At 54.9% G+C, this 13,439-nt stretch overlaps 1 non-coding gene across 1 annotated transcript; it reads left to right on the top strand.

Moving 5' to 3' along the window:
* The first annotated feature begins 5,782 nt into the window (after nucleotides 1-5,782).
* TRNAP-UGG (transfer RNA proline (anticodon UGG)) lies at nucleotides 5,783-5,854 on the top strand. The gene has a single exon. It is a non-coding gene; the product is annotated as a tRNA-Pro (tRNA).
* The last annotated feature ends 7,585 nt before the right edge of the window (nucleotides 5,855-13,439 follow it).

Below are 13,439 nucleotides of genomic sequence, written 5' to 3'. Positions count from 1 at the left end.
AGGGTTTAGTACCTCACAGGAAGTGCCCCACACCAGCTCTCCTTTGACACTGGAGAGTTTGCCTCTGTTCCCGCACTGAGAGATCCGTTATTTCCTTCCAGCCTCTCCTGCGCCAGGAAGGCTTCACGGGCTGAATGACGAGTGTGTCAGGAAAGTGCCAATCACATTAGCCAGTGATTCAATTTAAATGTAAGACTGAATTTCCCGCCCTTGTGCTCCTGGGCAGCCTCCTCTGTGGGCAGCACCATGTGAGCGCGGTGAGCCCAGGGTCCGTCACAGACCACACAGATGGGGCTTTGATCCTCTTCACAGAACAGTTTCAGAGCCTCCTGATGCTCCCCACACACCCCGTCCCCTCCGGCTCCCTTCACTGCCAGCAAACGCAGCCCTCTGAGCAGTTCCACTACGTTTGCAGCTGCCTGTTGGGCCGCAGGTGTCTCTGCCACACAGTCTCTCTGCACTGAGGGCAGGAGGTGGCTGGATCAGCCCCACCCCCAGCACTGGCTGAGGCAGGCTGGGCAGAAGTTGTACCCACGCTCTGTAATCACGGGGTCCTTGAAATGCTCCAGACAGATGGGACACGTCGCTTCCTCCTGGAGACTTTTCATAGGGCTCACTGCAGCCGTGGCTCCCTCTGGGCTGGGGAACAGGGCTAGTTTCAGCTTCCTCAGTTCAGACTAGGCCCGGCCTGCAGCAAATACTGGGCATTCCCCTTCCCGGAACTGACTCGGCTCTTGGCTGGAGTGGGCAGAGCCAGCTGGTGTCATTGCAGCCCTGGGGGCTTTGGGGAAAAGCCGACCATACTTGGGCGCCCAGCCTGCAATCTGCCACTTGTGCTGCTGTGGCAGGTCACTGGGGCTGCACCTGGACCCCAGAATCCCCCACTCCTGATAAGCTGCCAGAACTGGGTGTGTCTAAGGGGTGATATTTGGCCCTAGGCAGAATTCAGTGAATTTAATACATAGTTCTGACAGAATTAATATTTACAGTATTTTACATTTATCTCCTGACACGCTCCCAGCTGCAAAGGTTTTATCCATTTCAATGGGCAGAGCCGTGGGAAGCTCTGCATGGTAGGAGGTGAAACAATACGGTGCTCAGACAGTAATTACTGAACGGCAGCAGACACCCATTCCAAACTCCAAACCTTGTAACCGTTAAAACCAAAACTGTCAAGAGCAGATCTGGAACCCTCAGAACTCCACAGCCTGAAATCCAACTCTGCCAAGGGCTCCCGTCGCCTCATCCCTCTGGGCCCTGTCTGTGCCCTTCAGTAATTCCAAACTGGAATTTCAGTTTCTGGAGTGAAATGGATATTTACTGGCATCTATTGATCACAGAATCATAGAGTGCTAGGACAGGAAGGGACCTTGAGAGGTCATTGAGTCCAGCCCCCTGCCCTCATGGCAGGACCAATCACTGTCCTAGACCATCCCTGATACACATCTACCTAACATGTTCTTAAATATCTCCAGAGATGGGGATTACACAACCTCCCGAGGCAATTTATTCCAGTGTCTGACCACCCTGACAGTAAGGAACTTTTTCCTAATGTCCAACCTACACCTCCCTCGCTGCAGTTTAAGCCCATTGCCTCTTGTTCTATCCTCAGAGGTTAACAAGTACAAGTTTTCTACCTCCTCCTTATAACATCCTTTTAGATACCTGAAAACCGCTATCATGTCTCCCCTTAATCTTCTTTTTTCCAAACTAAACAAGCCCGATTCTTTCAGCCTTTCTTCATAGCTCATGTTCTCTAGACCTTTGGTCATTCTTGTTGGTCTTTTCTTGAGCCTTTCCAATTTCTCCACATCTTTCTTGAACTGCGGTGCCCAGAACTGGACACAATACTTGAGCTGAGGCCTAACCAGCGCAGAGGAGAGCGGAAGAATGACTTCTCGTGTCTTGTTCACAACACGCCTGTTTATGCATCCCAGAATCATGTTTGCTTTTTTTGCAACAGCATCACACTGTTGACTCATATTAAGCTTGTGGCCCACTAGAACCCCTAGATCCCTTTCTGCTGTAGTCATTCCTAGACAGTCTCCCCCATTTTGTATGTGTGAAACTGATTGTTCCTTCCCAAGTGGAGCACTTTGCATTTGTCCTTATTAAACTTCATCCTGTTTACCTCAGCCCATTTCTCCAATTTATCCAGATCATTTTGAATTATGACCCTATCCTCCAAAGCAGCTGCAACCCCTCCCAGCTTGGTATCATCTGCAAACATAATAAGTGTACTTTCTATGCCAATATGTAAATCGTTGATGAAGATATTGAACAGAACCGGTCCTAGAACAGATCCCTACAGAACCCCACTTGTTATACTTTTCCAGCAGGATTAAGAACCATTAAGAACTACTCTCTGAGTATGGTTATCCAGCCAGTTATGCACTCATCTTATAGAAGCCTCATCTAAATTGTATTTGCAGAGTTTTTTTACTGGAATATCATGTGAGACAGTATCAAATGCTTTACTAAAGTCTAGGTAAACCACATCTACCACTTCTCCCCTATCCGCAGGGCTCGTTATCTTATCAAAGAAAGCGATCAGATTGCTTTGACATGATTTGTTCTTTACAAATCCATGTTGGCTGTTTCGTATCACCTTACCACCTTCCAAGTGCTTGCAGATGATTTCTTTAATTACCTGCTCCATTATCTTTCCTGGTACCGAAGGTAAGCTGGCTGGCCTGTTGTTTCCTGGGTTATTCTTATTCCCCTTTTGATAGATGGGCACTATATTTTCCCTTTTCCAGTCTTCTGGAATCTCTCCCTTCTCCTATGATTTTCCAAAATGATAGCTAAAGGCTCAGATACCTCCTCTATCAGCTCCTTGAGTATTCTAGGATGCATTTCGTCAGGCCCTGGCGACTTGCAGACATCTCATTTTTTGCAGTGATTTTTAACTTGTTCTTTTTATATTTCAACTTCTAACCCTACCCCTTTCCCACTAGCATTCACTATGTTAGGCAATCCTTCCTCAGACTTGTCAGTGAAGACCGAAACACAGAAGTCATCCACCCTAAGACTCTGGAAGAACAAAGGAACATAAAAAATAATCTGTCTGTCTGTCTGTCTCTTGAAAATCTTAGGCCCTGCATGGATCAATCTCATTTTTGAATAGTTTTCCTAAATGCTGGGGTCTCAGAGGTGTGTCACTGTGCTGTGAAGGGCACAAGCCCAGCTGGGTACATAAAAGAATGAGCTAAGTCCCCGGAGGAGAGGTGCATTGATGGCTCTTAGCCAGGACTGTCAGTGAGGAGACCCCATATGCTGGGTGCCCCTGGCATCTGAATGCCAGAGGAGAGGATGTGCTGTATAGCACACAGGGCTCTGAGGTGCAATGGAAAACAAGTTAGACTGCTAAGCTGCCCTGGCTGTGTGGAGTTAAGGTCAGTCGTTCAAAGGCTGTGGGTTGAAATGCCACCAGAGTCACTGTAATGCGCATGGCCTGTTGGGAGGGCTGGGGAAGATGGAAGGGCAGGTCCTTCACACAGCAGGGATCTGCTCTCCAGAGACCTCAGCTCTGTCCACTCCCTCACTGGTGCTGCCACAGTTGCCACATGTTTAGGTTGTTATTTCCGCCAGTCACTCTGCTGTCAGGAAACTCCTCCATGGGGCAGCTGCCTCATTCACCAGCATGTCACAACTCAGGGGGCAGCTCCTGCTATGGGGAATCTCCTCCATGGGACAGCTGCACCTTTACCCAACATGACAGCCCCACTTCCAGGGACCCCTGCCATGGGGTGGCTGCTGCATTCCCTGGCCCCCCTCCTGGGAGGTTTCACAGCCCCTATTCTCAGCACACACCCCCACTAGGGGGCTGTGGATCCCCCATTCTCTGCTCCCCTTCATCTTGCTGTGGCACCTCTATCTCTGGGCATCATCATGAGGCAGCAGCCCCCCATCACGGAAAGGCCCTGACACATGAGAGCAGCTCCCCTATCGCCAGAGACTGGTGTCTGGTGTTTGCCATAGGGCGATGTGGTCACTCTCTGGAGTTCCCTTTCTACATTGTCCCAGTTTCCCTCTACTCCGTCTCCGGGGAGTCCAAACTGCCCAACCTTAGATGGAACCACTTCTCCAGTGTGACACCAACTTCCGCACACTAAGACCTTTTATCCCTCCCAAGGCCAGTTCCCTAAGTGCCAGGTTGCAACCCTCACACACCAGGGAGTAAACACCTGCTCTGATGAAAGGCTTCAAGTCCCAGCACGGCCACTTTGGGGCTCACCAGAGACGTCTTCCACCCACTTCCCAAAGATCTCAGTTCAGCTCCAGTCTTGTCACTGACGTGTCTTTATTTGTCACCTCTCACACTGCCAGTGTTCCCCAATCGGTGTTCCCCAAAGTGACAGTCAGGGTTCCCCGGTCGGGGTCAACAACCTGTGGCTCCAGAGCTGCACGGGGCTTAACGCATCATTTGCAGGTCTGGATGCTGCCACTGCTGACTCCTCTGCCACTGCTGGAAGGGGAGTCAGGCAGGTTCTGTGTTGTCCTACATCGGGCCCTCTGGACTAGAGTCGGAGGAGCAGAGGTACATTCAAGCCTCAGATTGGGTGAGGTATTTGGGAGGGTTTCGGGCTGAGAGGGATTAATCCTGGGGATGAGGAGGGCAGATTTGGGCTGAGAGAGATTAAGCGTGGGGATGAGTGGGGCAGATTTAGGATGAGAGAGGTTAAGCCTGGGGATAAGGGGATAGATATTGACTGAGAAGGGTTAAGCCTGGGAATGAGGGTGGCAGATCTGGGGTTGAAAGAGATTAAGCATGGGGATGGTGGTGCAGATTTGGGGCTGAGAGTGGTTAAGCCTGGGGATGAGGGTGGCAGATTTGGTCGGATAGGCGCTAAGCCCGTGGATGGGGGGGGGGCAGATTTGGGGTTAAAGGGTTATTTGGGATTCTGTGAAATTCTTTCAAGTTTGAAAGGGTTCTGTGGCAAGTAAAATTGGGAAACACTGACCCAGGCAATCACACACAGCCGGTGTCCTCCGCCTCCCCCGCCAGCCCCCCTGTGCTCAACAAGGGAGCGCAGCTCATCCCTTCCAGGGTGGGGGTCTCAGCTGACTGCAGGGAGAAAAAGTGGGTCCTGATGTCGAAAGTTTGCTCCTGCCTAATGTAAACCATCAGAACAGCCCTTATGGGTCACAGAAAAGGATCAGAAAGGCAAGTGGCCTGATAGTGGCCAAAGCCAAGTGCAGGAAAACCCAACACCCGGGCAATCGTGGGAGTGGAACGTAGGGTCTCCTCTTTACAAGGCACCTGCTTTAACCAGCTAATTCATAGAGCCCGTCATCATCAACAACAGCCATGAGCTCAGCGCCCATTGCTGCCCGACACCTCCCTCACGATTTCCTTCCATCTTTCCCTGTCCAGTGTGGAGTGGCTCAGTTTGCGTAACTACCTCTGCACCCATCCACTATGTCATCTCCCCAGTCTCTGTGGGCTCTGCCTCTCCTACAGAAACAGTATGATACTGCAGATACCAGGGGCGTGATTGCTGGTTCATCGTTCATTCTGCAGGTCCACCCAAACAGCTGTAACTTCCGTTGTGTAACCTCCTGGAGCAGGGTCTCTTGGGGGTATCTTCCTGTATAATTCCTGGATAGGTCCCCATGTGTTTCTCCCACACGGTCTTGTTTGTGAACTGTCCAGAGTGTGAAGTTGGTTTCTTGCTTCAGGACTGTGAAGAGACCTTGGAAAGGTGAATTTGGAAGCAGCACTTAGCTGAGCACTGGCTGTTTGTTCAAACCTGTTTCTGGAGAAGGCTTTGTCAAGGGTGGCTTGTTGGTCTAGGGGTATGATTCTCCCTTTGGGTGGGAGAGGGCCTGGGTTCAAGTCCCCGACAAGCCCATCTTCTGCCTTTCTCTGATAACTCCCCTCTGTAGTTGGGGTCCCAAATCCTCAGCTGTGTCTTTCTTCTTCCTTTGCTGAGTGCAATGGAACAGCCACTTGCCGCTGGATGGCTCAGCTCTGTGAAGATGAGACTCTGCCAGTGACGACACCCTTCATGCCAGAGGTCACTTTCACAGCGCTGAGCAGAGGCACAAACAGGGCACATCTCCACAACTCCCTCTCTGGGGAAGGGGCAGGACAATGAGGGATTTTGGCAGATGCTAATGAGGTGCTGACATGAATATGCAGAGACTCATTAGCATAATGGCAGACATGCAGTTTGTGAAAGTGCCGCTTTGGACGTGCAGGCTGCACACGCAGATTGGGGCCCCCAGGCTCCCAAAGCCCTTCTTCACAAACAGCTGCTGCCAGCGCTGGAAGCTCCCGAGAAGTGGAACCTTCATTTGAGCACTTGGAGCTCTGTAGGAGTCGGGGGTGGTCACTGGTTTGCTCACTGGGCCCCGTCCCCTCCACACTCCTCGCTCGGCCTCCTCCCTCTGAGGCCCCACCTGTGCTCTCCCCTCACTCCTGGTTCACCTCCTCCCATCCCTGCTCTGCCTCTTCCACTGCAGTCTGCCTGCTGCTCTCACCTCTCCTCCCACCGGCCCACCCATCTGCTGCTCTCTCCCCTATCCCCCCAGGCCTCCCCACCTGCTGCTCATGGCTCTCCCTGCCCTACGCCAGGAGCTGCCCAATGCCCAGGGAAGCCCCAACATTACAAGGGGAAGGACCCCTGTTTAGCCTCTCCCTTAGCCTGAGCTGGACACAATTTTGCCTCCCTTTGTAGCGTGGGCTGGAGAGCCTGGCCTGTTAGGGAGCATTTGGGTGGACGGTGGAGGCAGCGAGAATGACAAGCATCAGCTCAACCCCTTGGGGAAAAAGGGTCAAGCAGAGAACCCTGCCCTGAACCTCTTCTCCAGGCACTGGGGAGGTGACTTGCCAGGCTGGGTCCAAGTCCTTTTCAGACCCGGGTGTGAGACGTAGATGAGGGGAAGAGGTTCACAGGGCCCGGACATGCTGGGTCCTCCTCTCACCTGCTCCCTACAGGCTACTCAGCCTTTTTTTCCCCTCCAGACTCTCAGTTGTCACCTGAGGGACGACAAGCCACAGATGACGGTTGGCCAGCATGGGATGGGAAATACCCACCTTAGCATTAGTAACACCCCACCCTTCCCAACTGAATTGGAGTGAAACTCCCAAGGGGCCCTTTTGGAAAGGAGCCCTGGGCAGCTGCAGGGACATTGTGGCCCCTGGAATGAGACTGGGGTCAGGACAAGTATATACGGGCAGGGGAATTGGCTCAAACAGCAGGGCAGGAAAGGCTCATGTGTAAGGGAGGCGATGGTGGTGGTGTGACAGCTTTGTGTCTTGTTTGTGTCGTGACAAACCCCAGGTGGTCATTCCTTAGCCCTGCCGCTGGCAATGAAGCCCTGAGACAGCCAAAGCTGGGCTCATTTGCATGTACATGGGGCAGCAGCCCCCTCCCCTGCCTGAGCAGGCCTGTGTCTGGTGGGGTCAGGAGGGGCTTGCTGCTCCCAGCCTTTGTAACATGGCCACCGGTGAGGATGAGAAGAGATCATGATGGAATCTGTAGCAATAATCTCCTGAGCTTCCTTCCCCACCCGACGATCCCTGAACCTGCTCGTCACACCCACTGACACATGGCTGGACACCCACACACACGGCCACACAGACCCCTGCCCTGCTCTGCCTCACGCCAGCCTGTCTGGCTGCCTCCAGCCTGGGCTGAGCTCAGGGCACGGCTGGGTGAGCTGCCCTCCAGCTGTGACAGCATCGGGCCCCTCCCACCAGTCTGCTCCGTCGCTCAGTGCATCCCAGGGAGCCGAGTCCTTGTGCCCGGCCGTGGCACTCTCTGCCAGCCAGCCAGCCTGTGTGGAGGAGCCGGAGCCGGGGGGTGTCCAATGGCTGGTGCTTTCGAGTTGGGTCAGGAGGAAAGTAACGAACCTTCCCGCACCAGAGCACTGACTGGAGAGCGCAGGGCACAAGGCCACCGTGTCTCACACGCAGCAGGCGCTGTCGCCAGGGGAGCTCTGCACAGCGCTCTTGTCTCCAGCACTTCTGCCTCTGCCAGGGACAGGGGGCTGGGGCCCAGCAGCTGTCAGCCTCCGATTCTTGCTGCCTGTGCACGGGGCTGGGTCAGTATCACTGCACTGCTCAGGAGGGGGGATAATATTTACACCCCGAGTCATGGAGTGACACCAGCACATTTTCTAGCCAGACCTGGCCGAAGAGTCACCCCCGCTTGGGAGTAAATGTCTCCAGCTCCTCTGCCTGACAGGGTCCGAACACCAGCAGAGCTGGGCAGGCCCAGGCGGGGCTGGCAGGAGTCAGGTGGGGCAGACAGCAAAAGCCTCCGGGAGGCAGGCAGGCACCAGGGCTCAGCTGGGTAAAGCGCCTGCCTAGCGCACAGGAGATCCTGGGCTCAGCTCCCAGCGGTGCCTGGGGACTGGCCGTCTGGGGCAGCTGGTGTTGCCCACTGCCCAAAGACAGGCCTGGACCTTTGGTCTGACCCCAATGGAGGTTACGTGCAGTGACAACACCTGCTGAGGGGTCAGGGCTCCAGCACCCCACGGACAATCCTGTCCCTGTGGGAAAGGGGTAGGTCTGAGCTCTCGCAGCAAACGGCACATGGGGGCTGCCTGACTGTGGGCGGCTCCTCCAGTGAGGCCAAGGCCCTGCTTTGTGTGTGTCAGAAAATGACCCCCCCATGGAATAACGACTGCAGCCGAATGGGCCAGTGTCTCGGCTCCACAGCAGCCAGCCCCAGGGAGAAATGCCGGGGGGTCCAGGGTAACACGCAGGGGGAGGGTCTCTGAGCCCAGGCTCCAGCCACGGCTCCAATGTCCCACTGCAGTGTTCAGCTCCAGGCATTCGCCCCCATGAGCCCAGGCAGATGCCCCCGGCAGCCATGTTCCAGTCAGGGGAACAGCAGAGATGTGTCTCCATTGCAGTGTGAGCGCCCTGAGAGCACCTGGACACCCCAGCGTCTGCAGTGGCAGAGAGAAGCAGCAGTGTCAGGGAGGGCTGCCCAGGCAAGGTGGCATGAGGACTACAGGGCTCTCTAGACAGACTCTCAAGTTCCAGAGCCCCAGCCGACTGCAGCCCTGCCCTCCAGCCAGCCAGAGCACAGCCCCAGCGCCAGTGGGGGGAGTCTGCCCTGCAGAGGGAGGGGGGGAAGTCAGTCACGCCAGGAGAGGGGGAAGAGTCCCTGTAGAACCCCATGGTCTGGCCATTCAGCACCAGTAGGTCCCACTGCAGTTCCCACTCAGCTTGCAGGGCTCAGAGTCTTGGGCTCTGACCATTACACCCTGGGGCCAGCTGCTGGCCTTTGCCTGCCACTTTTCACCCTGAGCTGTCGGGCTCCACTCTGCCCTTTTCACTGCTCTCCAGCTGCTCTGTCTCCCTTGGCTTTCTCAGCACCAGGCCCTGCAGTGCTTCCCCAGGCCAGAGCCTGCACTTACCAGTCGGGTACCTGGGGACTGGAGCCTCCATCTGTCTGCCTCAGGTCTTACCAAGGAAAGGGAGTTTCCTGGCTTGGGAATTGTTGTGTCGCTCTGGGCAGTGCCAGGGCTCATCGAGCTCCTGGGGCACAAGGGAAATTCACAGCCGGCTGCTCAGCAGTCTCACATTAAGAGCCTGATGTTGTTGTTCCCACTTCTGCTGGTGAAAGAGGCTTTTCCTTTTCAAGCTAGAGCCGAGCGCAGAGTCAGGGCCGTGTCTGTCGGCTTTCACTGGCTGAACTCTGCAAACCTCGTCTGAGAACTCGGCTCCTGGGGGGATGGCATTTTGCAGCACTGACTCGCCTTCACACAGCAGCTCCTCTGCACCGCTTGGGAAGTGTCTGGAAGGTGGCAGCTAAAAATGCCCTGCAATGAGCCTAAGATGCCCTTCAATCCTCAGCTCAGAGGTGGCTGCTCTGCAATAAAAGCCAAAAGTTTCGTAAGACGCGTCTATCTCGTGTAAAAACAAAGCTATGGCCACACAGCAGCCTCAGCTCACACTAGGCATACTTTAAAATAGGCTATTTCAGCATGTGGGACGGTCTAAAGAGCAGCAACTGTTGAACTCCTGTGTTATATCCAGGCTTCCCTTCCTCCCCCTGCAAGGAGGAGTCCAGGGATGTGGAAGGAGCCTGCCAGAGCCACACAGCTGAGAGTGCTGAAGGAAATGTCTGAGCTGCCAGCAGCAATGTGCCCTGCAATTAAAAGCAGCCGCTCTGCCGGAGAACTGCTGCCTCCTGGGCAGAAAGGTGAAGGCATTTGCTGGCCAGAGCCCCCAGCCCAGCCTGTCTGCCCCTGGCCCCTCATCCCAGCCCAGGCTACCCACTTGATTTGTCCCCTCCAGTCACTCCTCTACACCAGCCAGTCAGTGTCTGCCTCCTGCTCAGGACCCACCCCACTAGGGTTGGCCCCTTTTACTGCCTGGCACAAGCTGGGAGCTGTGACTGGGCCCACGAGAGGGCAGGGTGAGGGCAGCAGCCATAGCAGTGGGTACTCAGCATGGGCTCCTGCTGAGTGGCTGGAGGGCCCTGCCCCATGCAGGGTGTGACACTGACTTGTACTGAAGCCACACAGGGATCCAGCGGCTGAAGCCAGCTGTGAGCTGCGGAGGGGAACAGGCTGTATTTCAGCATTTCCAGATGCTCTGGGGAAGTGATTATTCCCCTCTACTCGGCCCTGGGCAGGCCACATCTGGAGTACTGTGTCCAGGTCTGGACCCCAGTGCACAAGGGATGTGAATACCTTGCAGCCAGTCAGTGAAGGGCAATGAAAGTGGTTCCTGGGCTGGAGCAGGTGACCTGTGAGGAGAGGCTGAGGGACTCGGGCTTATTTCGTTTTCAGGAGAGCTTTCAGCTTCCGGAGCGGGGGCTCGAAAGAGGCGGAGAGAGGCAGTTCTCAGCAGTGTCAGATGGCAGAACAAGGAGCAATGGTCTGAAGTTACAGCAGGAGAGCAGAAGGTTGGATATCATGTCCCCAGGAGGGTGGTGAATCACTCGAATACGTTACCTGGAGAGGTGGTGGATTCTCCATCCCGAGGGGTTTTTAAGTCCCAGCTCGACAAAGTCCTGCCTGGGTCGATTGAGTTCGGGGTGACCCTGCTTCAGGCAGGGGGCTGGACTCCGTGACCTCAAGAGGTTCCTCCCGACCCTGGGAGTCTCTGATCCTATGACACTTTTAAACCTGTCCAGGTCTAGGGGCCGACACGGGGCCGGAGGAGGTTTGCTCCTCTCAGTGTGTGATGGACACTCCCATTAGGTTAGATTGCCAGGAGGGCGCAGCCATGGGGGGAAGTGTAACACCACCCATGAGGCAAAGCACCATGTGGGGAGGCAGAGACGCTGCCAACAGTCTGAGGGGGATATTCCCCATCACTGGGTGTGTGTGTGGTGTGAGTAACTCTGACAGGGCCCCTCCTTCACCTTTTTCGGGTCTAAGTGACTTGCCCAAGGGCACACAGGCCATCTGTGTCAGGACAGGGAATTCAACACAAATATCCCGAGAGCAAGTGTGGTGCCTGAAATGCAAGAAGAGCTCTGCTCTTGTGTATCTACCACAGATCTACCCCCACAAGAGTGTGAACTGCCTCATGAACCCTCCCTCCACCCTACAGCCCAGCCCCTCTCGCTGGCAGAAGCCAGCACGTCACAGATCAGCCACAGCCAGAAGAGGACTCCGGGAACTACAACCTGTGCCCAGGGGTCTGACACACTGGCACCAGAGGTACCCTGCAGGCACCAACAGCAGCCAACCCCGAGCCCCAGCCCCAGCCCCAGCCCCAGAGCGCTGGTACCTGCCAGTCCTGCCTGCGCCCTCCTCTCACACCTCCAGCCGAGGCAGAACATGGCCAGGATGGTGGGGAAGCACATGGAGGTGTTGGCTGTGGGAAGAGAAGTACCTGCACAGTCCACCACGTACTGTGCCCCTTCTCGCATCTCGATCACAACTCTCCTGTTCATACATCCCAGAATCACGTTTGCTTTTTGTGCTACAGCATCACCCTGTTGATTCATATTTAGCTTGTGGTCCTGCAATGAACCCTAACTCCATTTCTGCAGTTCTCCTTCCTAGACAGTCACTTCCTCACTGGGCTGCTTTCCATTTCAGATCACACTGACACACACAGGAGGGAGATGCGGGTTACCAGCTCCTCTTCCCAGCTGTGGTGTATCACACTCCCCTTGAAGCCCAAGTCACACTTCCTGAATGCAGCTGAGCCTATGAAGGGCTCCCCACAATTTCTCTCTGGTTCTCCAGCCCTGGGTGCCCGATGGAATGTCAATGGAATTGCGGGGATGGAAAAACACTCCCCTGAGAGCTTCTGTTGTGTGGTGGTTGTCACATTTGCCTAACACGCGAAAGGTCCCTGGTTCAGAAGCAATAAAGTTTTCCTTATTCTGCCTCCACTTTTTGCTCATCTCCTTCTGCCCCAGCCTGTCCCTCTCGAAAGCCCAGCTCCTGTGTGACAGAAGATGGTGACCTCAGCTGAGCATTCCCTTTGCTGTCAACGTGGGGAAGCTGCAGGAGTTAAACCAGTCACTTTTAGGAGGCTTCTGGCTTGGCCTCCCTGCCCTTGGAGGTTCTCCTGTGGAGGCCGGCTCGTCCTGCTGGTCTCCGTTGCTTGAGTTGCTGAAGGAAGAAGCGAGGCAGGAATGCGTGGGAAGAAGGAAGCCAAGCTGAGGAAGGCAGGAATGAAGCTCAGTGCTTTAGACCCATAAATGGAGCACCACCCTTTCTTCTGCCAAAGCCTGTGGAGCTGAGGCTGCCTGAGGGGAGGAAGACTCCTGTGTCCGTCTCATGGCATATGAGGGGTGGCTCATGGCAGCCCAGGAGCAGACGTGGGTGTGGGAGTGGAAGGGAAAGAAGCAAAGCTGCGTCCAGAGGGCAAGACCCACCACTCCACTGCGGCACAGCTGGGTGGGCAGAAGTGGGTTCAAGGGGGCTCCCTCTCAGCCTCAGGGTACTGAGAAGCACTGACCCTTTGCAGCTGAGCCAGGGGAGTGGTTCATAGCGTCGGGCATGGCTGGATGTGAGCTACCGGACTCCACAAAGCCCCGACCAGCTTGTGTAGGAGGCAGATCTAAGGCAAGTGCCCTAAATATCTGGGGTAAGGAAGGTGGGGAAATGTTTGCATCATTCACATATCAGAATCTCATTTCTATGTGTGCAGCCTTTGTATTTTGGGGGATGGCTGTGTCGGTCTGTCGGTCTGTCTGTCTGTCTGTCGGTCTGTCTGTCTGTGTTTCAGACCTTCTGCTCTGTCTCTGGGTCACACTCAAAGCCAGTTGGGCAATGCACTGCCAAGCTTGCTCGATGGCCCACCCTGTAGCATCTCCTTTCCACTTGGCCCAATGAGAAAGCCAGGAATACAGCTGAAGGCTACGCAAGTAGCTCTGACCATGCCCATGCACAGAACCCAGAGCCTTCCAGGCCACATGCTGGTGCTTTAGCCAGCTGATCCATGGTGCCCCCCTTGTTTGAGCTGTCGGTCCTGACAAAGTGGTGTCTGTATAAGTCTGTGTCTT

The sequence above is a fragment of the Carettochelys insculpta genome, chromosome 7 (genome assembly GCF_033958435.1).
Source record: "Carettochelys insculpta isolate YL-2023 chromosome 7, ASM3395843v1, whole genome shotgun sequence".
Classification (NCBI taxonomy): domain Eukaryota; kingdom Metazoa; phylum Chordata; order Testudines; family Carettochelyidae; genus Carettochelys; species Carettochelys insculpta.
The sequence above is the reverse complement of the archived record's forward strand: the minus strand, read 5'-3'. Positions and strand labels throughout refer to the sequence as shown.